We start from the raw sequence: 27,109 nt of genomic DNA on the forward strand, positions 1-27,109 counted from the left end.
AATGTGGTGGTTCGTGAAAAAGTTATCAAAAATACAAAGCAACACACACAAGTTGCTGGAGGAACTCAGCAATTCAGGTAGCATCTGCGGAAATGAATAAACAGTTGACATTTCGGCCCAAGGCTGTTCTTCAGGACTGAGAATGAAGGGAGAAGATGCCAAAATAAAAAGATGGAGGGAGGGGAAGAAGACTAGCAGGAAGGTGATAAGTAAAGCCAGGTGTTTGGGAAAGGTCAGGGGCTGGAGAAGAAAGCATCAATAGGAAAGGAGAGTGGACCAGAGGAGAAAGGGAGGAGGCATGCATGGATCCAGGGGGAAGAAATAAGCAAGTGAGAAGAAGTAAAAGGTCAGAGTGGGGAATAGAGGAAGAGGGGTGGGATTTATTAAAAGGCAGAAGCTGGAAACCTGAGACAAAAACAGGAAATGCCAGAAATACTCAGGGGATCAGGCAGCATCTTTGCGGACAGTAACAGAGTGAACGCTTCATCCCTGAGATCCAAGTCCTTCACAAACAGCATCTGTGGTCACGATTGAACCAGGCTCTCTGGCTCTCTGCATTGGTCACCCTGCGGGGTGGGGGGGATTCTGTGTTCTACAAGTATCACATAAAATAGATGAAGATATACAGATAGGGTGCAGAGATTTACTAGGATGCTGCCCAGATTAGGATGCGTGTTTTATGAGGAAAGGCTGAAAGAAATGGGACTTCAAAACTGTCAAAACTGCCCAATACATCATGGCCTTCAAGGACATATATTCGGAAAGGTGCTGGAAAAGGGCCAGTAACATCATGAAGGAACACACCCCCCCGCTCATAGACTGTTTCCCCCTCTCCTATCAGGGAGGAGGCTACATAGCAGCCATGTTAGCACTACCAGATTCAAGAACAGTGACTTTCTGCAAGCAGTAAGGGTGATCAGCACCTCCACCCATTACCCCACACCTCTACACCAACCACCAACAGTACTTTATCATTTCTTGGCAGAGTACAAACACTCTGGTGCCAAGCATCATGTGATGGGCATACAATCTATCTCTGCATGCAAGTTATCTTATTTATCAATATTTATTGTGTTCCTTATCTTTCTGTGTTTTTTTGTGCTGCATCAGATCTGAAGTAACCATAATTTTGTTCTTCTTTACACTTGTGTACTGGAAATGACATTTAACAATCTTGAAACTTCAGTTAGAATAGCAAACATCAGGACAGAATAGGAAGCATTAGAACACTTATCTAGGTGTGTAAGAGCCCCGTTTACTGCAGAACACATCCCACACTGCCTGATCGGCAGTGTCGTTCACAATCAGTCCCAGAACTACTCTTAACTTCCCAATCACTCTGCTTCTATACCCATTCCACTGACGTGAAATGCTGCAGTAAGTGAACAAGTACCTCAGCACTAGCACAAACTACCAAAGCAGAACCAATCATCACTTTTCACCATTCTTCACGAGTCCCACTCCTGTATTCAACGAATTGTTGTGTTCCCACGATTGTATTCCCACAGTGTAATCAAAACTTCAGCAGTCTGTTCTGTTATATTTAAGGCCCTGGTGGTGAGACTTTCACAGAGCACAGGATGAACATTTAACAATACATCTGGCTGGAACACACTTGGAATACTGTGTTCAGGTCTGGTCACCTCATTGTGGGAAGGATGTGGAAGCTTTGGAGAAAGTGCAAAGGATATTTACGAGAATACTTACTCTGTTACTCTGCTATTTAAGAAGGGAGGGACGCAGCAGAAAGGAAACTATAGACCTGTTAGCTTGACATCAGTGGTTGAGAAGTTGTTGGAATCGATTGTTAGGGATGAGATTATGGAGTACCCTGGAGACATATGACAAGATAGACCAAAGCCAGCATGGTTTTCTGGAAGGAAAATACAGCCTGACTAACCTACTGCATTTTTTGAAGGAATTCCAAGCAGGGTAGACAAAGGAGATGTAGTTGATGTGGTGTACTTGGATTTTCAGAAGGCCTTTGACAAGGTGCCACACATGAGGCTGCTTAGCAAGATAAGAGCCCATGGAATTACAGGGAAGTTACTAGCATGGGTGGAGCATTGGCTGATCGGCAGAAAACAGAGAGTAGGAATAAAGGGATCCTATTCCGGCTGGCTGCTGGTTACCAGTGGAGCTCCACAGGGGTCGGTGTTGGGACCGCTGCTTTTTAGGATGTATGTCAATGATTTGGACTATGGGATTAATGGATTTGAGGTTTAATTTGTCGATGTGGGTAGTGTTGAAGAAACAGAGAGCCTACAGAGAGACTTAGATAGTTTAGGAGAAAGGTCAAAGAAGTGGCAAATGAAATACAATGTTGGAAAGTGCATGGTCATGCACTTTGGTGGAAGAAACAAACAGGCAGACTATTACTTAGATGGGGAGAGAATTCAAAATGGAGAGATGCAAAGGGACTTGGGAGTCCTTGTGGACGGTACCCTAAAGGTTAACCTCCAGATTGAGTTGGTGGTGAAGAAGCGAATGCAATGTTGGCATTCATATCTAGAGGTATAGAATATAAGAGCAGGGATGTGATGTTGAGACTCTATAAGGCATTCATGAGATCACACTTGGAATATTGTGTGCAGTCTCAATATTGTGAGAGGGAGAAGCTAAAGACTGATGTCTCAGCATTGCAATAGAGTAAAGACAATTACAGAGGCATGAAAGAGGAGCTGGCCAAATTTAACTGGAAACTACACTGGCAGGGATGATGTTAGACAGAGTTTCTGGGAGCAATTCGAAAGGCACAGGATAGGTACATTGCAAAGAATAAGTGTAAAAAATAAGTTGAATTTGTATAAGGCATTGGTAAGGCCAAATCTGGAGTATTGTGTACAGTTCTGGTCACCGAATTATAGGAAAGATGTCAATAAAATTGAGAGAGTACAGAGGAGGTTTACTAAAATGTTGCCTGGGTTTCATCTCCTAAGTTACAGAGAAAGGTTGAACAAGTTAGGTCTTTATTCCTTGGAGTGTAGAAGGTTAAGGGAGGACTTGATAGAGGTGTTTAAAATTATGAGGGGGATGGATAGAGTTGACGTGGTTAGACCTTTTCCGTTGAGAGTGGGGAAGATTCAAACAAGAGGACATGGGTTGAGGAATAGAGGACAAAAGTTTAGGGGTAACATGAGGGGGAACTTCTTTACTCAGAGAGTGGTAGTTGTGTGGAATGAGCTTCCAGCAGAAGTGGTTGAGGCAGGTTCTATGTTGTCATTTAAAGTTAAATTGGATAGGTATATCGACAGGAAAGGAATGGAGGGTTACGGGCTGAGTGCAGGTCGGTGGGACTAGGACAGGATAAGAGTTCGGCATGGACTAGAAGGGCTGAGATGGCCTGTTTCCATGCTGTAGTTGTTATATGGTTACTCTAAAGGTAGGACATCTCAACCATGGCTGACGGGAAGTTAAAGTCAACCAAAAAGCAAAAGAGAGGGCGAAAAAAAGAGAAAAAATTAGTGGGAGGTTAGAGAACTGGGAAACTTTTAAAAGCAAACTGAAGGCAACTAAAAATGCAATAAGGAGGGAAAAGATAAAATATGAAAGTAAGCTGGCCAACAATATCAAAGAGAATACTCAACATTTTTTCGGACATATAAAGAGTAAAAAGAGGCAAGAGCACATATTACACCACTGGAAGATGATGCTGGAGAAGTGGTAATAGCTGGGGGGGGGGGGGGGGAGAATACAGAAGTGGCGGATGAACTGAATAAGTTTTTTGCATTAGTCTTCATAACGGAAAACACAAGCAGTATGCCAGTAGTTCGAGAGTGTCAGAGGGCAGAAGCGAGTGTAGTTGCTATTACAAGGAAGATGGTGCTTGGAAAACTGAAAGGTTTGAAGGCAGATAAATCACCTGGACAAAATGGACTAAACCCCAGGATCCCGAAAGAGGTAGCTAAGGAGATTGTGGAGGCATTAGTAATGATTATTCAAAAGTCACTAGATTCAGGAATGGTTCCTGGGGACTGTAAATTTACAAATGTCATCAAGAAGGGAGGGAGACTGAAAAAAGAAAATTACATGTCAGGTAGCCTAACCTCAGTGGTTGGGAAGATGGTAGAATCAATTATTAAGTATGTGGTTTTAGGGTACTTGGAAGTACATAATACAATAGACCAAAGTCAGCATGATTCCCTTAAGGGAAATTCTTGCCTGACAAATGTGTTAGAATTCCCAGAGGAAATAACAAGCAGGAAAAACAAAGGAGAAATGGTGGATGTTGGAAGGCCTTTGAAAAGGTGCTGCACATGAAGCTGCTTAACAAGATAAGTGCCCATGGTATTGCAGGAAAGATACTACAGTAGCATTGAGAGAGCATTGGCTGATAGGCAGGACGAAAAGTGTGGGAACAAAGGGAGCCTTTTCCAATTGGCTGCTGTTGATTAGTGTTGTTCTGCAGTGTAGGGACCACTTCTTTTTATGTTGTAAGTCAATTATGGAATTGATGGCTTTGTGGCCAAGTTTGTGGACAATATGATAGGTGGGGGGTTGCAAGTAGTGCTTAGGAAGTTGAAGAAGAACTTGGGCGGATTAAGAGGATGAGCAAGGAAGTGGCAAATGGAATACAGTGACAAGAATTGTATGTTGAACCACTTTGATAGAAGGAATATAATCACAGACTATTTTTCTAAACTGGGATAAAACTGGAAAGTCTGAGGTGCAAAGCGACCTCGGATTCCCTAAAGATTAATTTGTAGGATGCGGAAAAGATTAATTGCAGGTTCTATCAGTGGGGGAAAAGGCAAATGCAATGTTAGTATTGGAAAAAAAAATTAAAGCAAGGATATAATGCTGAGATTTTACAAGTCACTGGTGAGGCCTCACTTGCAGTTTTGTCCCCTTATTTAAGAAAGGTTGTGCTGACATTAAAAAGGGTTCAAAGGAGATATGAGAAAGATTCTGGGAATGAAAGGTTTATCATATGAGGAGTAATTGATGGCATTGGCCCTTGCCCTTAGAAGAATGAGCAGGGAACACACTGAAATCTATTGGATGTTGAGAGTAAGTTTCCTATCATACGGATCTGGACCAGACAGTACAGCCTCAGAATAAAGCGATGGCCATTTGGAATGGAGAAGAGGTGGAATTTCTTTAGCTAGAGGGTGGTGAATCTGTGGAACTCATTACTATAGGAAACTGTGGAAGCCATATCATTGGTTGTGTTTAAGGCAGAGGTTGATAGGCTGTTGATTAATCACAGCATGAAAGGTTACAGGGAGAAGGCAAGTGAATTGGGTTGAGAGGGAAATGGATCAGCCTTAATAAAGTGGAGGAGCAGATTGACCTCATTTGCTTCTATGTCCTATGGTCTCATACAATTCTTCAGTGCAGCCTCTTCCTTATAATGTGCTGACCAGAACAATGCAGTCCTCGACGTGTGATGTACACCAGTGCTCTACTCAATTCCAGAATAAACCCTTTCCATGTTAACCTCCCTATCCCTCCACCTTCCAAAAAAGAAGAGAACAAGTGGTGGGTGTGGCAACATTCTTTTAAAATAACATGCAGAACGTATACCACAATGCTTGCAAAAGACGGTTCACTCTATTGTCACTCAATCATGATGTGGACAAGGAGTGACGCAGAGGGCAGGGGGTCGTGCTTTCAAAAAGGTGGTGGATGTGACAGTATCCTGAGGTTAGAATAGGGAGAGAGGCCATCACACAGTCACTCAAACACCCAGTATCACTTGGAGTTTTGAGTAGTGTTGGCTCTCCACATCATCCCTCCACACCCACCGCGACCTCTCTCCCCACCACATCCATCACCCTTCTCCAACAATTGTCCACACTCCCCCACCACAGTTTCCTTACCCATTACCATCTCGCCACCCCTCATCCCTTTCAACTACATCGCCCTACAATCCTCCCCAACAGACACTCCCAACCATCAGTTTGGCTTCTACATACTGTCTGGAATGTGCCTCAAGAAGGCAACATACACCAAAAGTCCCCACCATCCAGACCGTGCCATCTTCACACAGCTATCTTCGGGCAGGAGGTTCAGAAGCTTAAAGTTCCACACCACCAGGTTCAGGAGCAGCTACTTTCCTTCAGCCATGTCGTCCTTGAACAAACTGGGAAAACCCTAAACACTGTCACAATAGCAACACTGTTATCAGTTTGTACTAAGAACACTGAACGGTACAACACAGTACAGGCCCTTTAACCCATGAGGTTGTGCTGATTTATTAACCTACTCTAAGATCAATCTAACCAATCGCTCTTCCATTATTCTATCATCCATGTGCCTATAAGTCTCTTAAATCCCCGAAATATGGAGTATCTGCCCCTTCCAACACTCCTAGCAGCATGTTCCACACACTTATCACTTTCTATGTAAAAAAAACTACCTCTGAATTGACCCCAATACTACCCTCCAATTACCTTATAATTATGTCCTCTTGTATTAGCTATTTCCACACTGGGAAAAAAAGGCAGTGGCTGCCCGTTCTGTCTATGCCTCATATCTTCTACACCCTCATCCTTTTACACTCCAAAAATAAATGCGTTGGCTCATTCAAACTTTCCTCAAAGGTAATCTTCTTTAACCCTGGCAGCATCCTGATAAATTTCTCTGCATCCTCTCCAAAGTTTTCACATCCTTCCTGTAATGAAGTGATCTGAACTGAACACAATATTTCAAGTGTAATCTAACCAGTGTTTTGTAGAGCTGTAAAATTGCCTCAATGCTCTTCAACTCAATCCTCTGACTAATGAAGGCCGATATACCAAATGCCTTCTTATCCACCCTAATCAACTTCTGTGGCAGATTTGAGGGATTTATGAATGTGGATACCAGCATCCCTCTATTTGGCCACACTGCGAAGAAACTTGCCATTACCACTGACCCTAAGTTCGCTCTGTATTCAGTGCTTTTGAAGATCCAGCCAGTTCCTCTGAGCCTTCCCTCTTCACTGCTTTCTCCCTCCACTTTCCTCATCCTCCAACAGGGACCAAAGCATTGTTGAGGATCCCTACCACCCATCCTACAATCTCACAAAGTTGCACACTACATGCACTTTGAATTATATTTTATTAACTTATTTGCAGTAAGAGTTTGCTTTATATTCTGTGGGTGCACCATGATCCAGAGGAACATTGTTTCATTTGTTTGTATATATGTCCAGTCAGATGACAATAAATATGAACTTGAACTTCTATATCCAATTCTTCAAGTTCCTTCCCATTTTACTGTCATTCAACAAGGCACGGACTTGGACCTGTGCCAGCTGCTCCACCATTACAAGCATCACGCAGCTGTGTGGAGTTTTCATAGGTACGCAGGTGCTGCCCTCACCAGGAGAAATATGTGTAATGTGGGTTTCAGGAGACCAGTCCCTTGTCGCCTAGCTGGAGGTGATAGCTTTGATCAAAATTGAGGGAATGCCACAGTCATCAAAGACAGATATGGAGGCTCCATCCTCTTCTCCGCAGCCAGATTTGTGAATAAAATCCCTCAGCAAGGTATAGAGTGCACATCCTCTCTTCTCCACCCGGATGTAGTGGGCCCTGTCCTCCCTGTACAGATATGATGATCCCATATCCTTCACAGCCAGATGTGGTGGCCCCACACTTCCTCTGCAGCCAGAATTGGCTTTCTGTCCTCTCCTCCCTGGCCAAGAGTGGAGGCCCCATCCTCCACCCCCTGGCTAGATGTGGAAGTTCCCATGTTCTTTTCCATGGTGAAATGTGGGACACTGGGACAGTTCCCCTGGTCCTTGTAGAGGACTTGGGATGCTGCTGAAACAGTTGGAGTGGGAGGCAGGGGGTGAGGAAGACCTGTTGTTTGCTGGTCTGTGGGATCAGGGTTAGCAGGACCCAGAAAGGGAACCTGGGCAGTACCAGAGTAACATGTGTTGTTGGGAAGGAGTTAGGACACATCACCCAGGGCCAGCAGACTGGTCATCTCACTTACACCAGAGCAAGAATAACCTTGTGGCCTTGGTGGCAGGGTTTATGGTGTCACAGTCCATCTTCACTTTGACACCTTGTCAGAACCACGTATTGATGTCATATCTATTTGTCCTATCATGTAACCTCTGCTCTTCCATCATGGCAGATTTATTATCTCTCTCAATCCCATTCTCCTGACTTTTCCCTGTAACATTTGAAACAGTTATTAATCAAGAACTTACCAAACTCTGCTTTAAATAACCCTAATAATTTGGATTCCCCAGCTGTCCAAAGCAATGAATTCCACAGATGCACCACCCTTTGGCTGACAAAATTCCTCTCAGCTCTGTCCCTCTAGTGCTAGACTATCCAACTTTAGGAAATACCCTTTCCACAACCACTCCATCTAGTCCTTTCAATATTTAACAGATTTCAAAAGGTTTTTTTCTCATTCTTCTAAACTCCAGCAAGTACAGGCCCAGAGCCTTTAAACGTTCCTCATATGTTAACCATTTAACTTGTGGAATTTTCTCATGAACTTCGTCTGGACGCTCTCCAATGCCAGCACATTTTTCTTGGATGGGGAGGGGTACACGAAACTGCTCACAATACTCCAAGCATAGTCTGAGAAATACCTTACAAGATCTCAGCATCACATCTTTGCTGTTGTACTCTTGTGCTTTAAAAGCAAGCTTCCCTGGGCCGGGGAGAGTAGAGGATGTGATAGAACAAATGAACCATTCCAATTACCTCAAAAGGTGGGTCTCAGTGAACCTCTGTGGGATGGTCTGGGTCTTGCAGAACAGGTATTCTACCCATTCATCCCCACCACCCACTCTTCCCTCCGCTCCTAGTTTTAAAGGGGTGACATCTTGGGCACAGACATGTTGAACTGGAAGGGCATGTTCCACATGGGGCTGAAATCTGAGACAGTGAGGGGGAAGACAACACTAACACCTTCAACTGTAACATGGGTTCAAATCGAAACACTGGCTGAGAAATGTTAACCAAAAGTTTCTATAGGTGCGGATATCAGAGCAATACACACAAAATGCTGGAGGAACTCAGCAGGTCAGGCAGCATCTATCAAAATGATTAGACAGTCTATCGGGACTGGAAAGAAAATGGGAAGATACTAAAATAATTAAGTAAACCTCTATCAGATCCACTATCAGTCTCTGGCACTCCAGAAAATACTATCCAAGTTTATCCAGCTTCTCATGATAGCACATGCCCTCTAAACCAGTCAGCATAGTGGAAAACCTCTTCTGCAGAGTCTCTGAAGCCTCATCATCCTTCCTATAGTGAGGTGACCAGAACTGTATGCAATACTCCTGAAGTGGCCTAACCAAGGCTTTATAAAGTTACAACATAACCTCCTGACATTTGAACTCAGTGTTTCGAATAATTTCGAAGCAGGCATCCCATAAGCCTTCTTAACCATCTTACTGAACTGTTTAGCCACTTTCAACAAGCTATGAACTTGGATTCCAAGATCTCTCTGCTCAGCAATACTGTTAAGGATCTTGCCCTTAACAGTGTACTGTCTCCTTGCATTTGCCCTAGGAAGATGCAACACCTCACATTAATCTGGGTTAAACTCCATCTGCCTTGACATTATCCTTGACATTATTCTCAGCCCATATCTGCAACTGATCTACAAATGTATATTATGCTGTACTCTTTTCCAGTTTTCTACAGTATCCACAACTCCACCAGTCTTAGCATCATCCACAAACTCACTGTGCTGTTACATCACTGTGCCGTACAACCTCTCTTAATTATTTAAACTAGAAACTAAATGCTAACTAATTAATCTCTTCTGGCTGCAATATCCCTATCTGTTGTAATGTGAGCATTATTAGAAGTAAGTTCATACTAATTAGGATAATAGGGGGTTTTACTTCCGTTCTTTTTATTTCCAGTGGGCTTTGTATATAGCGGTGTATTTCCGTTCTGCCTGCCATGCCGTACGGGTTGTGGAAGCCTCTGTATATACATAATGGTTTTGAAGTTTGACATAAAGCTATTTCTTTGGCATAAAGTTGTCGAGTGTACCTTTTTCAAAGTAGAAGTTTCTACAGATTTTTGGTGATGAGGTGAACTGGTTTTGTGAACGTATCCGCACGTTTTTCAAACGGGAGCTTCACATTTCTTATAGCTACGTTTGGAACTACCAGTGAATTTCTGGAAGGAAACAAGGACGGGTCGGAGTATGAGGAAAGGTTGGGACACATTTTCTGTGCTAATGGAATTACTGAGGAGACTGAGAAGCACTCTATTCTCCTGAGTATGTGTGGGGCAAAGATTTACAAGCTCCTAAGGAATTTAGCCACACCACGGAAACTGGGGGACATTTCATATGACGAACTGGTCAAGCTCGTGGGGAACCACTACAATCCGAAACTTTCTGTGATAGTCCAACGGCGTAAGTTTCACATCCGTTTCAGGAAGCCAGGTCAGTCTGTGGCCAATTTTGTGGCCGAGCTTCGGCAGCTGTCGGAGCATTGTGATTTTGGATCAGTGTTGGAAAACATGCTCCATGATAGATTGATATGCGGCATTAATAATGACGGCACACAACGCCGCCTGTTAGGGGAAACCCCACCGTTGACTTTCAAGAAAGCCTTAGAGATTGCCCAAGGCATGGAGATGGCTGCTAATAATGTCAAGGATATCCAGAAAAGACATGGGGGGGTCGCAGACGGCAGCAGTGCACCAAGTCAGGAGGAAGACTGGTAAACAGGCAACGCGGGCAGAATGTTTCCGGTGTGGAGGGGACGCACTATGCAAATGATTGCAAATTCAAAGACACTGTCTGCATGCCAGTAGCAAAAAGGGACATGTAGCTAAAAAGAGCAGAAGTTCAAAGGGTAAGATTAAGCCTGGGCAAGGGAAAGCTCAACAGGCTCAGGCAGCCACACACCATCTAGAAGAAGCAGATGAAGAGGCAGTGTGTGCCTACAACATGTTTGGAGTGGAAACAGATGAGGAATCACCTGAACCGTATTATGCCACAGTCACTGTCAGGGGAAAGGACATTACGTTTGAGATTGATTCGGGGCTACTGCATCGGTCATTAGTGTGGAGACCTACAGGAGGACATGGGGGTCCATCCTGCCTTCCATCAGGTCATCAAAGCTCAAACTTAAGACCGATACGGGGCAGCCCATACCTCATTTAGGGGTGTTATATGTGGACATTTCAGCTGGGGGTCAGAAGGCTGAAGCCAGACTAGTGATAGCTAAGGGCAGGAGGCCCAGTCTTTTGGGTCGCGACTGGCTTCGCAAAATCCAGCTAAACTGGCATGAAATTAAGTATGTGCACACGACGGAGGACATTCTGCAGCGGTACAGTGACGTTTTCAGGGATGAGCTGGGAACACTGAAGGGCATGACGGTGAAACTCCATGTCAACTCTGAGGCTACACCATGTTTTTTTAAGCCCAGGTCGGTGCCCTATGCCATGAAAGGCAAAGTCGAGGAGGAGCTGGAACGTTTACAGAGGCTGAGCCGTATTGAGCCCGTCCTCTTTTCAAGGTGGGCGGCTCCATTGTTACAGTTTTGAAGGCAGACAAAATGGTGAGGATATGTGGGGATTATAAGTTTACAGTGAATCAGGTCTCTAGGCTGGAGGAGTACCCATTGTCACAGGTGGATGACCTGTTTGTGACCCTGTCACGGGGTAAGCTGTTCACAAAGCTGGACACGAGCCACACCTACCAACAGCTGCTGCTCGATGAGAATTCAAAGGAGTACGTCACAATTAACACGCACAGGGGATTATTCAAGTACAATCGCCTGGTGTTTGGAGTGGTGTCCAGCCCTGGTATTTTCCAAAGGACAATGGACACTTTGCTGCAGGGGATTCCGCACGGAGCAGTGTACCTTGATGACATTTTGATCACGGGGGCTATGGAGGTGGAGCATCTGGCTAATTTAGAACGGGTGCTGAAGAGGCTCTCAGACGCAGGGCTGCAGTTGAAACGCGGAAAATGTGTATTCCTGGCATCCAGTGTGACTTACCTGGGACACAAGATCACAGCTGAGGGGCTTTTTCCTGTGGAGAATAAAGTGAGAGCTACTAAGGAAGCCCCAAGCCCTAAGACCGTCACAGAACTCAGATCATTTTTGGGCATGGTGAATTATTACGGCAAGTTTCTTCCTGACCTCTCAAGGGTTTTGACCCCACTGTATAAGTTGCTTCACAATGACACTAAGTGGCAGTGGGGTGAAGAGCAGGAGAAAGCTTTCAAGGAAGTGAAAGAACTCCTCCACTCAGCGAAGCTGCTTGTTCACTATGACCCAGACAAGAAGATCACCCTTGCATGCGACACCGGAGACACCTGTAAAGGTGACCCAGATCCAGCAGTGGACAGAGAGGGACCCAGTCCTGTCCTAAGTCAAGACTTTTCTTTTACAAGGCAGGCCCAGAGTCGTGGAAGGAGAGGAACTGAGACCTTATGCCAAACGCAAAACAGAACTCAGTCTGCAGGATGGCTGCATTTTCTGGGGGCCAAGGGTCATCGTGCCTTCCCCTGGCCATTCACAGATTGTGGAGGAAATTCATGAGACTCACCCAGGAGTGTCTCGAATGAAAAGCCTTGCAAGAGCCTACGTTTGGTGGTCAAGAATGGATCAGGATCTGAAGAACAAGGTAAAGTCATGCACGCAATGTCAGACTAATCAGAATATGCCACCACCAGCTCCTTTACACCCATGGGAGTGCCCAAACCATCCCTGGTCTAGGCTGCATTTGGACTTTGCTGGCCCTTTTATGGGGCAGATGTTTCTTGTAATGGTAGATGTGCATTCTAAATGGATCGAAGCTCAGATCATGAGCAACATCACAACCTCCTCAACCATAGACAAACTCAGGCAAGTGCTTGTAGTCCACGGGTTGCCTGACACTCTGGTCACTGATAATGGCCCGACGTTCACCAGTGAGCTGTTCAGTGAGTTCATGCAGCAGAATGGCATTCATCACATTCAGACGGCCCCTTTCCACCCAGCCTCAAATGGTTTGGCTGAGCGGGCTGTTCAGACAGTGAAGGAAGGCCTGATGAGGATAACAGGGGACTCTCTTAGCATTCGGCTTTCACGTTTCCTGTTTAAATACCACCTCATGCCACAGACTATGAGTGCCCACACTCCAGCAGATATGCTGATGGGGCATTGGCCCAAGTCAAGATTGGACCTGCTGCGCGTGGATATGAAGGCAAAAGTGAGACAGACTACGGTGGAAGCATGTCCACCAGTGACTTTGCCAGAGGGCGAGGCGCTGGCAGAGGGGTCGGAGTCCCCTGAAGAGGATGGACATTCTCATGCCCCCAAAACCAGATCCACCCAAAACACCCTAACCAGCGGTGCCTGCTGGGACACCAGAGGTAGTGCGCAGATCACAGCGCACACGTAAACCTCCTGACAGACTGAATCCTTGACGGGACATTTCCTTTTTGTGTTGTTAGATTGAATGTTGAACCTGTCACATTTTCCAGATGTTTTGTATTGATAAACAGTTGCTGAGATACTAGTCCAAGTTTTCAGGGGTACGCAAGTTAATAACACCAGTTTTTATTTCCTAGTCACATTTGGGGAATGTTGGATTTTAAAAGGGGAGAAGTGTTGTAATGTGAGCATTATCAAAAATAAGTTAATACTAATTAGGATAATTGGGGGGGGTGGGGGGGGGGGGTGGTGGTTTACTTCCGTTCTTTTTACTTCCGGTGGACTTTGAAAATACTGTGCCTGCCATGCTGTACGGGTTGTGAAAGCTATACATAACGCTTTTGAAGTTTGACATAAAGCTGTTTCTTTGGCATGAAGTTGTCGAGTGTGCCTTTTTCAAAGTAGAAGTTACTACACATATCTTTCCATTCTCTCATGTTCATGTGCCTATCGAAAAGCCTTTCACCTTAAATGTATGCCCTCTAGAATTAAACATTTTGAATCTGGGAAAAAGATATTGTCTGTATCTGTCACAACCATGGATTCGGAAGCACAGCAGATTCAGCAATTACGCTCGTGAATATGCACGTGTCAGCTGATTATTATTTCATTGTGATAGTATTTAACTTCATTCATTCCGCCAAGATATTTGTCGAGACTTGGACACAGCAATGCTTTGCTGCCTGCTTGCATTCAGCCTTTCCTGAGAAATTGGACTGTTGTGTCAACTGACTCTGAAGACTAGCAGTATTCGTTTTATTCTTTTCAGTCGCTGTGTAGTCTACGTTTTCCATTTGAAGGGTTTAGTTAACGGCCCTGTTTGGCCTGAAGTTTATTGTTTTCTTTTCCCTTTAACGCTGTTCACATTAAAGTCTGCAAACTATCGACCTGTTTCAGTGTCTCTCACCCCGCACCTGGGCCATGTCCGCACCGTGATGACAGTATCTATGCCTCTCATAATTTCATAAACTCATGTCAGAGATTGTACCAGTTACTTTCGGTTCAGCCAAGGTCCCATCTGGATGTTCTTTGTGTCAAATTTTGTCTTTCTCTCCTTCAGGTACTTTGGCTTCAGGTTATAACCAGCGAAACCAGTGTCTTGAATATTACTCTGGTAGATGTCCATCTCCTACCCAGAGGCATTGTGGAGAGAGGGCAGGGGGAAAAGGGAGGGTGGGGAGAACCAGCGGGAGTGTGAGAGAGAGGATAGGGAGTGGGAGTGGGAGAAGAAGAAGAGGAAGGCTGGGCGGGGAAATGAAAGGAGAGGGTGTGTATGTGTCATTGAGAGAGAGAGTGCAAATGAGAAAATATTTTAAAACATTTCATTATTATTTCTGCACTGAATATCAGCAAGTAATGATGGTGTTAGTATCTGAGGTGATTACAAGGTAATGAAACGGTAACTGGGTTACTGATTTGTGTGGTACCAGACATGCTAGGGCCTGAGCAATCACCCAAATAAAGCTCTTGGAAGTTGTACATGTGAACTGATCAGGAACTGCGTTGGCATTAGGCAAGGGCGGCTGGGGATGGATAAGGAATGTACAGGCAAACTCTGGATGGGGGTGGGAGAAGAAGAGGAAGGATGGGCAATAAAATGAAAGGAGAGGGTGTGTACGTCATTACTTATCAACAAGTAATAAGGGTGTTAGTATCTGCGGTGATTTCAAGGCACTGAAACGGTTTCTGTTCTGTTCTGTTCTGTGTGGTACCAGACACAGTTTGGGCCTGTACAACTGCCTAATTATAGGCTCTTTGAAGTTGTACATGCATTCCGATCTGGAACTGCATTGGCATCAGGCAAGGGTGGTTGGGGAGGGATGGGGAAAGTAGAGGCAAACTCTGGGTGGGTATCCAGGGAATCAGGGCTGGTTAGCGCCCTGACAATAACCAGAAACTGGGGTGTTAATACTTTACTGAAGTCTTTCTTTCCTGTGAGTTGGCAGTAGTGGGAGGGGGTGAGAACTGGGAGGATTGGGAGGTGAATCAGGAACTCAGATAAGAGGTTACATCCATTACTCTGTGCGTGTGTGTGTGTGTGTGTGTGTGTCGCTCTCTCTCGCCCTTGCTCTCTCTCTCTCTCTCTCTCTCTCTCTCTCTCTAATATGTGGAGGATGGAGTGATGGAAGGTGACCCTGAAGGGAGAAGGGAATGCTGCGTGAAGTGGTAGGAGAGCCAGTCAGGAACATTACAGCCAGTATTTACCCTCAATGCCTTGGCTATGAAGGCAAGCATAATGACTTCTTCACCATCCTCTCCACCTGTGTCAGGGAGCATTGGATTTGCACCTCGCCATCTTTCTCTACATCAACGCTCCTGAGGACTGTGCCATTTACTTTGTAAGTTCTATCACAATTTGAGCTCCCAAAATCCCTCAGGCTAAAGACATTCCTTTGCATTGCTCTCCTAAGGGAACTGTTTTATTCTGAGGCTGTGCCCTTTGGTCCTAGACTCTTCTACCATTGGAAACATTCCTTCCACATTCAGTCTATCTCGGCTTTTCAATATTCAATAGGTTTCAATGAGATCTCCCCTCATTCTCCTAAACTGCAGCGAGTACAGGCCTGGAGCCATCAAATTCTCCCACTGCTCTGCGCACCCACCAGCAGATCTAGGTCCCTCAGTATGCTGGGATGACCTTCCTGGCAGTCTGTGGTTCTACCAACTTTTTTGTTGTCTGCAAACTTACAAATCAGATCACGTACGTTGAAAGAATCAGAATCCGATTTATTATCACCAGCATGTGACGTGAAATTTGTTAACCTAGCAGCAGCAGTTCAACGCAATACATAATCTAGCAGAGAGAGAAAAAAATAATAATAGTAATAAATAAAATAAAACATAATAATAAATAAACAAGTAAATCAATTACATGTATTGAATAGATTTTTTAAAATGTGCAAAAACAGAATTACTGTATATTTTTAAAAAAGTTAGGTAGCGTCCAAAGCTTCAATGTCCATTTAGAAACCAGATAGCAGAGGGGAAGAAGCTGTTCCTGAATCGCTGAGTGTGAGACTGTGTATTACAAACAACAAAGGTCCCAGTACCAGACCCAACTTCTAGTAAGAGAAACACGTGCTGAGCACTACCCTGATTCCTATAGCTTCTATTGTATTTCTTCATTTTCCTGTAAATGTCTGCAAGAAAATGAACCTTAAGGTTGTATATGGTGGGCCTATATGTACTTTGATAATAAATTTACCTTGATTTTGACTTGATTCACCTGTTACTTTATATTGCATATAAACTACATTTCCCTTATCAAACTTTGCTGTCATTTCACTGTAGTGTTTTTGCTTCAACAAATTTACACCGGTTTACTCCCATCATTCCATGTTTCTAAGTAACTGCTAATTCCATCCCAGATCTCCATTTCCAGAACTTACCCAATTATCAAGTTCTTTCAGACTACTCTGTAGTTATTAGCCCTTTTACTGAGAAACTTTTTGGAACAGCTTTTTTTTATTGACAGAGTGAAGTCTTTAAGCTTGGATATATTTCCAGTCTCCACATATCTGAGTCCTACATTAAACTTGTTTTTCACAAAGGACAATATTTCATAGAAGACCTGGTTGCTCATGACACCTTCAAACATGTCGAAGTGGACAATCTTGCAGTAGATGAGCAGGTCGGACAGCTCCTTGGACAGCTTGATCTTTGCACCCTGGAATGAAGAGGTCATGGACATACAGGTTATCCTGCCACAGCTCATTGAGCAACCTTCAATATCGGTAAGACCAAAGAAATGATGGTGGATTACAGGAAGGGGAAGACGAGGGAACACACACCAGACCTCTCATTGGGGTCAGCAATGTTTCAGGAAGGCAGCATCCATCATTAAGGACCTCTGTCACCCAGTGATAATAAACCTGATTCCTATTCTGATCAAATCAATTTTGTGGCCAGCAGTGCTGAACAAGGTGGCCAGTGAGTGCCTGTCTCAGGGGTTTATCCTTAACCACCTTTACAAGGTCTCCTGAAGCCCTTCCTCAACCTTTTCAGGATCTCCAAACACCTCCAGTTCTGGCCAAGCACTTAAGTGATTCTTGTAAAAGAGTTGTACAGCAGGGAAACAGGCCATTCGGCCCATTTTGTCCATGCTGATGGATTTGCCCAGTGAGATGGCTGTATCTGTATTTGGCCCATGGCCCTCTAAACCTTGCTTGTTGATGTACTTATCAAGATGCTTTTAAAGAATGCTAATACCCCACCTCAACCACTATCTCAGGCAGCTCATTCAGAATGCACACCACTCACTGCATGAAACAGATGCCCCTGATATCCTTTATAAATCTCTGAGGCCTGATCTTAAACCTAACCGTTGCCCTTTTATTGTAGCACCCTCTCCTTGGGAAAAAAACTATGTTGTTTTACTTTGTCTACAGCCCTAAAGATCTAAAACACTTCTATCCGGTTACCCTTTAATTTCATACATTCCAGGTAATAATATGTAGTTCTGCAATTTCTCATTCTAACTCCGGCCCCTAAGTCCAAGCAGCATCCTGATAAATCTCTTCTGTACCCTTTCCAGTTTAATAATATAAGACTATAAGAAATAGAAGCTGAATTAGGCCATTTGGCCCATCGACTCTGCTCAACCATTACATCATGGCTGTAGTCTCTCTGCAGTTTTGTCAGCACATCCAGGTGAGCACTCGTGGAGATAAGATACACTCCCTTCTGCAATGCCTACAAAGCTCTCCTTCGCCCAGCTTTTGGAAAATCAGATCACTCTTCGACCCGTCTTTTGCTGATGTACAGGCAGAAGTTGAAACAAGAGGCGGCCATAGTTAAAACCGTCCACTGTTGGTCTGACCAATCAGCCTCCAAGCTGCAGGACTGATTCGATGATGTCGACTGGAATGTCTTCCATGATGAGGATGTCTCCGAGTTTACTGATGGAGTCACGTGTTTCATCCAGAAGTGCATTGATAACGTTGTCTCCCAGAAATCAGTCAGGGTCTTTCCGAATCAGAAACCCTGGATCAATAGTTCTGTGCGAGCACGACATTGAGCTTACATCGCTGGCGATCAGTCAGAGCTCAAGAAAAGCAGCTATGATCTGCGCAAAACTACCAAGGCTGTGAAACAACAATACAGGGACAAGACTGAGCCAAGATTCACAATGAATAGCAGACGTGACTTGTGGCGAGGGCTGCACACCATCGCAGACTTCAAAGCCAAGTGTTGTGGTGCCACCAACATCATGGCCTCTCTCTCAGAGGAGCTCAGTCACCTTTATCCTCAATTTGATGTCGCTAACTCTCAGCCTCCGAGGAAAGCCACCGCTACAACCCGCAACCCGGTCATCTCTGAGGCTGAAGGACGCAGGTGTTTCCAACGAGTGGACAGTCACAAGGCTGCGGGACCGGGCGGCATCCCAAGGCGAGTACTCAGGATGTGCGCAGCACAACTGGCAGGTGTGTTTACTGACATTTTTAATCTCTCCCTCTCCCAGTGCAGAGTGTCCTCCTGCTTCAAATATCTACCATTGTCCTTGTACCAAAAAAGACCAAGGTAACATGCCCAAACAACTGGTGTCCTGTTGTACTCATCTCAATAATAAGCAAATGCTTTTAGAGGCTGGTCAAGGATTACATCTGCTGCTTGCTACCACCCACACTGGACCCCCTACAATTCGACTACCGACACAACCGTTCAACAGATGACGCAATAGCCACAGCTCTACATACTGTCCTTACGCATCCGGAAAAGAAGGATGCTTTTGTGAGAAAGCTGTTCTTGGACTACAGTTCAGCATTCAACACCATAATTCCATCTAGGCTTAGAGAATGTGTATCTATCTAGTTATGGTAACTTCACAGGAAGCTCATAGACCTCAGCCTTGACCCTGCCTTGTGCAGTTGGATCCTGGACTTCTTGTCAGATCACCAGCAGGTGTTAAGAGTGGGCTCCCTCACCTCCAACCCTCTGAATCTCAATACATGAGCCCCTCAGGACTGTGTAATAAGTCCCCTCCTTTACTCCCTGTATATCCATGACTGTGTCACCACCCACAGCTCTAATCTGCTAATTTGCCAAAGACACTACATTGATTGGCCTTATCTCAAATAATAACGAGGTGGCCAAGAGGGAAGAAGTCATCTCTCTGACACAGTGGTGTCAAGAAAAACTCTCCCTCAATGTCGCAAAAACAAGGGAGCTGGTTGTGGATTACAGGAGGAATGGAGATGGGCTAACCCCTATTGACATCAATGAATCTGGGGTTGAGGGGGAAAACAGCTTTAAGTTCCTCGGCATCCACATCACCGAGGACTTCACATGGTTTTTACACACCAGCTGTGTGGTGAAAAAGGCACATCAGCACCTCATTCACCTCAGACAGGTGAGGAAGTTTGGAATGGGCCCTCAAATCCTAAGAACTTCCTGCAGGGACACAATTGAGTGTATCCTGACTGGCTGCATCACTGCCTCATATGGGAACTGTACCTCCCTTAATCACAGCACTCTGCAGAGTGGTGCAGACAGCCCCGCGCATCTGCAGTTGTGAACTTCCCATGATTCAGGACATTAACAAGGACAGGTGTGTAAAATGGGCCCATAGTATCACTGGGGACCCAAGTCACCCCAACCATAATCTACTCCAGCTGCAACCATCCAGGAAACAGTACTGCAGCATAAAAGCCAGGGCCAACAGGTTCCAGGACAGCTTCTTCCACCAGGCCATCAGACTGATTAACTCATGCTGATTTGAGTGTACTCTATATTACATTGACTATTCTAATTATTATAAATTATTATGAATAATAATGCCTCTCAATCAACACCAAGACAGAAAGCATGGTCATCTCCAGAAAGACAAACATCCCACAATGTGTGATCAAGATCAGAAATACAAACATCAAACAAGTCAACAAATTCAGATACCTTGGCAGCCTAATAACAAGTAATGGCAGGTGCGACACAGATATCAAATACAGAATAGCAATGGTGAAAGAAGCTTTCCAAAAGATGAAGACCATATTAACAGACAGAAAGATGAGCACGTACACTAAAAACAGAATACTGCAGTGCTACACTTATTCTATCCTGACTTATGGAAATGAATGCTGGACCATTTCCCCGGCAATGGAAAAGAGACTAGAAGCAGCTGAATTATGGTTCTACAGGAGAATGTTAAAAATATCATGGACCACACACACATCAAATGAAGAAGTTCTCAGAAGAGCCCAAGCAGTTCGATCACTCATACCAACAATAAGAGGAAGACAACTCAGATTCCTAGGACACATCATGTGGAAAGATAAACTAGAAAAACTCATACTCTCTGGAAAGATTGAGGGGAGTAAACCTAGAGGAAGATCTCGGCTTATGTACATCAAAAGCATAGCCAGGTGGCTACACATCGAGGAAATGGAAGTCATCCAAAAAACGAAGGATAGACCTATATGGAAAACCATGGTCACCAAAGTCCGCATCGGATATGGTACCTAGACAGACAGACATTATAAATTACTATGATGTATGTGAAGGATGTAAGAAATCCATTCCATTCCATTCCATTCCACTCTAACCGCAATCTCCTGCCTTCTCCCCGCATTCCTTCATGCCCTGAACAATCAAGAATCTATAAACCTCTGACTTAAATATACACAAAGACTTGGCCTCCAAAGTCTCCTGCAGCAATGAATTCCTCAGATTCACCACTCTCTGGCTAAAGAAATTCCTCCTCACCTCTACTCTAAAAGGTTGCCCTTCTATTCTGAAGCTGTGTCCTCCTGTCCTAGTCACTCCACTCTGTCAAGGCCTTTCACCATTCAGTAAGTCTCAATGAGGTCACTCCTCATTCTTCTGAATTCCAGTGAATACAGACACAGAGCCATCTGACGCTCTTCATATGACAAGCCATTCAATCCTAGAATCCAGGCTAGAATATTTCCTGTATTACCATGGGCTCGTAGCTTGTTAAGCAGCCTATATGAAGCACCTTGTCAAAGGCCTTCTGAAAATCCAAGTACACAACATGAACCAATTTTGTTTTGTCTACCCTGCTTGATACTTCTTCAGAGAATTCCAACAGATTTGTCAGGCAAGATTTTCCCTTGAGGAAACCATGCTGACAACAGCCTATTTTATCATGTGCCGCCTAGTACCCTGAAACCTCATCCTTAATAATCGACTTCAACATCTTCCCAACCACTGAGGTCTGACTAACTGGCCTATAGTTTCCTTTTTTATTCCTGTCTCCCTTCTTGAAGAGTGGAATGACATGTACAATTATCCAGTTTTCCGGAACCATTCCAAAATCTAGTGATTCCCGAAAGATCATTACTACTGCCTCCACGATCTCTTCAGCCACCTCTTTCAAAACTCTGGGGTGTATACTATCTAGTCCAAGTGACATTCTACCATGCACTTTCCCAAGAAACCTCTATCTAGTAATGGTAACTTCACACACTTCATATCCCCTGACACCTGGAACTTACACCATACTGCTAGTGTCTTGGTGTTTTGGTGTCCTCTTTAATATTATTGGCTAGTTTACTTTCGTATTTCATCTTTATCCTTTAATGACTTTTTTAGTTGCCTTCTGTTGGTATTTAAAAGTTTCCCAATCCTCCAACTTTCCATTAATTTTTCCCCTAATATATGCCCTCTCTTTGGCTTTTATATTGGCTATGTCTTCTCTTGTTATTCATGGTTGTGCCAAATTTCCTTTAGAATACTTCTTCCTTTTTGGGATGTATATATCCTGTGCCTTCCGAATTGCTTCCAGAAGTTCCAGCTGTTGCTGCTCTGCCACCATCCCTGCCAATGTTCTTTTCCAATCAGTTGTTGCCAGCTTCTCTCTCATGCTTCTGTAATTCCCTTTACTCCACTGTAATACTGATACACCTGACTTTGGCTTCTCCATCTCGAATTTCAGGATGAATTCTATCATGACACTTGCCCCAAAGGGTTCTTTTACCTTAAGCTCCCTGATCAATTCTAGTTTATTGCACAACACCCAATCCAGAATAGCTGATCCTTCAGTGGGCTCAGCCATGAGCTGCTTTGAAAAGCCATCTCATTGGCACTCTAGAGATCCCCCCTCCTGCAATCCAGCAGCAACCTGATTTTCCCAATCTACTTGCATATTGACGTCCCCCATGACTATTGTAACTTGCCCTTTAGGCATGCATTTTCTATCTCCCGTTGTAATTTGTAGGCAACAGCCTTACTACAGTTTGTGTCTGTATACAAGTCCCACCAGGATCTTTTCACCCTTGCAGTTCCTTCACTTTATCCACAGTGATTCAACACCTTCCAACCCTATATCATGACTTTCTTATGATTTAATTTCATTTATTACCAACAGAGCAATGATGCCCCTGTCCGCCTTCCTCCCAATCCTTTCAATACTATGTTGGCACTGGAAATGTGACAGCATTTGTGGTCTACCCCGCAAAATCTTTGCTAGTTCGACTCGATAAAAAACATGCCATTTTATTGTATGCTTTGATGTACATGTGACAAAAAAGATCTTCTTTAACATAACATCCCACCATCTAAATTCAATGCCCTTTTAAGATCTCCTTTCTTCTCCATTGGGCTGAATCACTCTTTAGAAAAGTTGAACACAGCGGCTGTGAAGGAGTCAATTTTCCTTTAGACGGGTCCTGCAATGTAGCTTCCAAGATGCAATCCAGGTAGTCATCAAACTGCATGCAAGATACATTGTCTTATAATCTGATCCTCTCTACCCTTGATGAATGGACTAGGGTGTCAGAGCGGGCATTCATTTGGTCTTGTTTTTGACACTGGGGTAGCACAACACCTCTTTTAAAAGGTCAGCACATCATTGTGGGCTGAAGAGACTTGCCTGTCCTGTACTCTGTGTTCCCCGATTGCTAATTTCATCCAGTCGTCAAATAAATCAAGTTACTGTTGCACCAGTCGGCTCTCACATCATGTCTTTGCCTCTCCACAGGTCACCTCTGCGCAGCAACTCCCCAAGTCAAACATGGCGAAATCCGGCTCGGCAGTGGACCCACTTGTGAAGGTGCAGGTTTTTGGAGTTGAACAAGACAATGATCAGAAAGTGACGCCACATGTTTCCAACAATGGTAAGTATGGAGTCATTCCAGCATGGCGGGGGTGAATGGTAGTTGGTGGATCCAGGTCCAACTCCTTTCAATACTGTGTAATATTACTAGATCTTAGGATTCTAAGTAGATTTGAGCCCCATATCTAAAAAACGATGTCCTGGTATCGGAGAGGGTCCAGAGAAGGCTCACACAAATGATCCTGGGAATTGAGAGGTTAATGCAAAAGGAGTTTTTGGTGATTCTGCACCTGTACCGACTGGAGTTTAGAAGAATGAGGGGAATCTCATATTGAAACCTATCAATATGGGTATACAGGGAGGCCTGGTTAGGGTGATCGTGGAGATAATGTTTCCAATAGTGGGGGAGTCTATGACTGGAGAGCACAGCCTCAGAATAGACAGACTTCATTTTAGAACAAAGATGAGGTGTAATTTCTTTAACCAGAGGGTGTGAGTCTGTGGAATTCATTGCCAAAGATGGTTGTTTAGGCCAAGTTGCTAAGTTATATTTAAAGCAGAATGTAGCGGTTAAGGGTCAAACACTCTGTGAAGGTTGGGCACCACCTGATGACATCTGTTCCTGGCCAGAAGCTACTGTTACCTCATCAGATAACTGAAGAGAGCACCCCAGTGTATGATACAAACGACATCTGGTTCGCCACTGACTTCCAGGAAAGACTGAATGGCAACCAAGAAAGGTTGTATATGCTGGAAAGATAGCTGACCTCCAGGAAAGACTGTCACAGGCACACAAAGCTAGCAACTTAGTGTACAGCACTTGCAAGAGGGCACCATACAAGCTACAGATGAACTAAATACGCAATATCCCTAGAGTCTCCCGAGAAGGCGGGGTGGGGACGGAGGATAAGAGACTCAATAGGATGGACATAACAGTATTGGCCAAGACTGGAAATATTATAACGAGAAGGCTCAAGCAAACAACACTAACTGGGCGGTATTCATTGCAAAGTGCTATTGCAGCAAAATCAAAGGCCTCAACGTCCACCAAAGCAAATCCAGCTGTGGAATGAAGGTGGTCCAAGTGCAAAGCACAGATTCAACATCTGGTGAGATGATGCAGAACTCCAGCCAGGAAGCACCCCACAGAGCTGAAGATCTCTCTGCACCTGAATTGCCCCAGTGTCAAAGACAAGACCAAGTAAGTGCCCCCTCTGACACCCTAATCCATTCATCAAGGGTAGAGAGGATCAGATTATAAGACAATGTATCTTACATGCAGTTTGATGACTACCTGGATTGCATCTTGGAAGCTATGTTGCAGGACCCATCTAAAAGAAAATCGACTCCCTCACAGCCATTGTGTTCAAATTTGCTAAAGAGCGATTCAGCCTAATGGAGAAGAAAAGGGATCTTAAACTATCACGGCAACCAAACAGGAGAGAAAGGGAAATTCGCCACCTGAGAAGCGAGATAAAGGCCCTGAACAAGAAATTCAAAGAAACAGTTCACCTGACAAGAAAGAAGGTGCCAAAGATCTAACTGGCAAACTGCAGGAGCAGTGGCAGAAGCTCAGGAGCATGGAGCAGCTGTGAAAGCAAAGAAGGAAGAAAGAGGAGAGCGCAGTTTGTTAAAAACACCATTCAGGTTCACCAGGGCTCTTCTCAGCCAATGAAAATCTGGCACCCTAACCAGCTCAAAGCAGGAGGTGGAAGTATTTCTGTGGGAATCACACAGAGTTCCCCGTAGGAATCAAGGACTAGAATTCAATCCAAAATTCCCTCAACAAGAATCCCAGCAACAGGGCTGAACATGGCAGAGCCTATGTGGCAGGAGGTCCAGGGAGCAAAGTCATCTGAGGCCCCAGTACCAAGTGGTATAGCCTACAAGGTGTATAAGAAATGTCCAAAACTCCTCCAGGAGGTTGTGGAAGATAACGAGGAAGATTTGGACCAAATGCTCTATTCCACCAAGCTGGAAAGTGGCTGAAGGATGCTTTATTCCCAAGGAAGAAGATTCCTTCACAATCACCCAATTTAGGACAATCTCCTCCCTTAGCATGGGGTGCAAGATATTCTTGGTGCTTGCAAGGATCACTATGTCAACATATAGTGCCATCCAGAAAGATGGCATCCTGTTTTTTTTTCTGGGTGCCTTGAACACACCTTAATAATCAGCCAATTGATTCACGAGGCCAAGCAAAAGAAAGGTGACCAAACAGTCATGTGATTAGACCTAGCCAATGCCAACAGATCAATTCCACCAGATCAATTCCACATGGCCTCATCCAGGTTGGCCTGGACCACTACCATATCCCACTAGTAACACAAGACATGATCTCATGTAGAGAGTATCTCACAATGTTTACAATTGATTATTGGAAAACATTTTAACTCTGTTTTCTAAGTGTTTATTTTAAGTGTGCTTTTATTGCCTATCAGGTGTTTATTCAGATGTTGACCATGCCTTTACTATGCATTAAGTGTCTGTTACTGAGTGCGTGGGATTACTAGGGTATTTGGGATGTAACCATTGAATGAAACCTGTGTACTTTTAACCCCTCGAGAAAAACGGATGTAGCCAAGTAAGAGAGATAAGAGTAACTGATTTATTAGTTAGAGTAAAAAACTTACAGAGGTATGCTAACCCAGAAGGGCTATAAAGAATGCTGTGTGAAAACGACAAAGGGGCAGTCAGTGACAGACTTACACAGCCTGGTCCACTGTCTGTCTCAGCTTTACTTCGCAAATTAAAGTTTAAACATTCCTTGAAGAATCTTCGGCGCTTCCTTTTCATTTGTGAAACCACGACAAAACTGGCGTAGTCGGGCAGGATCGGGAAGAGACCCGTGGAAGAAGGAAACGGCAGACTGAGGGCGCTTCCCGGTCCCTGGGGGATCTCTACAGAGCTAACAGAATTCAGGGTGCACCCAAACAAAGGTAAGCGCTTTTTAGCCACAATTTGGACTGAGAATTCTGTTGGTTTTTGGGGAGATCTCGGGGACTCAGAAGCGTGAAACAACTGCCGAAGGGTCTCTCCGATTCAAAGAATCCGGCAGAATTGAGGGTTAAAAGGAGACTCAGATGATTAATCAAGAACACTGCAGTGAGGGGGGGGTGAGTATGAATAAAGTAATAAGGAGTTAAGTGAGAAAAATTCCACGTGGTGTTGGTAAGTCCCTGTGGATACTGCTTCGTACGAGACGAAGGTCTGAACGGACAGGGAAAGAAAGAAAAGAGAAAATCCTCGTGAATACCGCCTTAAGAAAAGTTAAGGATCTGAATAGGCGAGGTGCAAAAAGAAGGTTCTGCGGATACCGCCCGAGAAAGGGGTCTGCACGGGCAGAACAGAATAGAAGATAAGGATAGCTTAAGTAGATCATTTAGATGCGGGTGAGAAGAAACCATAAGGCTAGATAGAAAATAGGTTACAGAAAATAGTATTACTTTGGTGTGAGACGCCAAGAATACCTTAAAAAGGGGAAGAACAGTATGATAGGGAAAGGAACAGCAGTAGAATATTCCTGGTGTGTCAAGTTAAGATTGCGGAAATTTCAGAAAAATGGGAATAAAGAACCAAAAATCTGGTCACGAAGTGGCCAAAAGAAGGAACATTTGATGTAAGTTTATGTGAGGAAATGGAGGCGCTGATTAAAAATTATAAACCAAGAGATAAATCTAAAAAAAGGAGAAAAAAAGAAAATAGGAGATAGAAGTGTTAAAAGTCTTTAGGATGGAGGGAGAAAGATT

The sequence above is a fragment of the Mobula birostris genome, chromosome 1 (assembly GCF_030028105.1).
Source record: "Mobula birostris isolate sMobBir1 chromosome 1, sMobBir1.hap1, whole genome shotgun sequence".
Taxonomy (NCBI): domain Eukaryota; kingdom Metazoa; phylum Chordata; class Chondrichthyes; order Myliobatiformes; family Myliobatidae; genus Mobula; species Mobula birostris.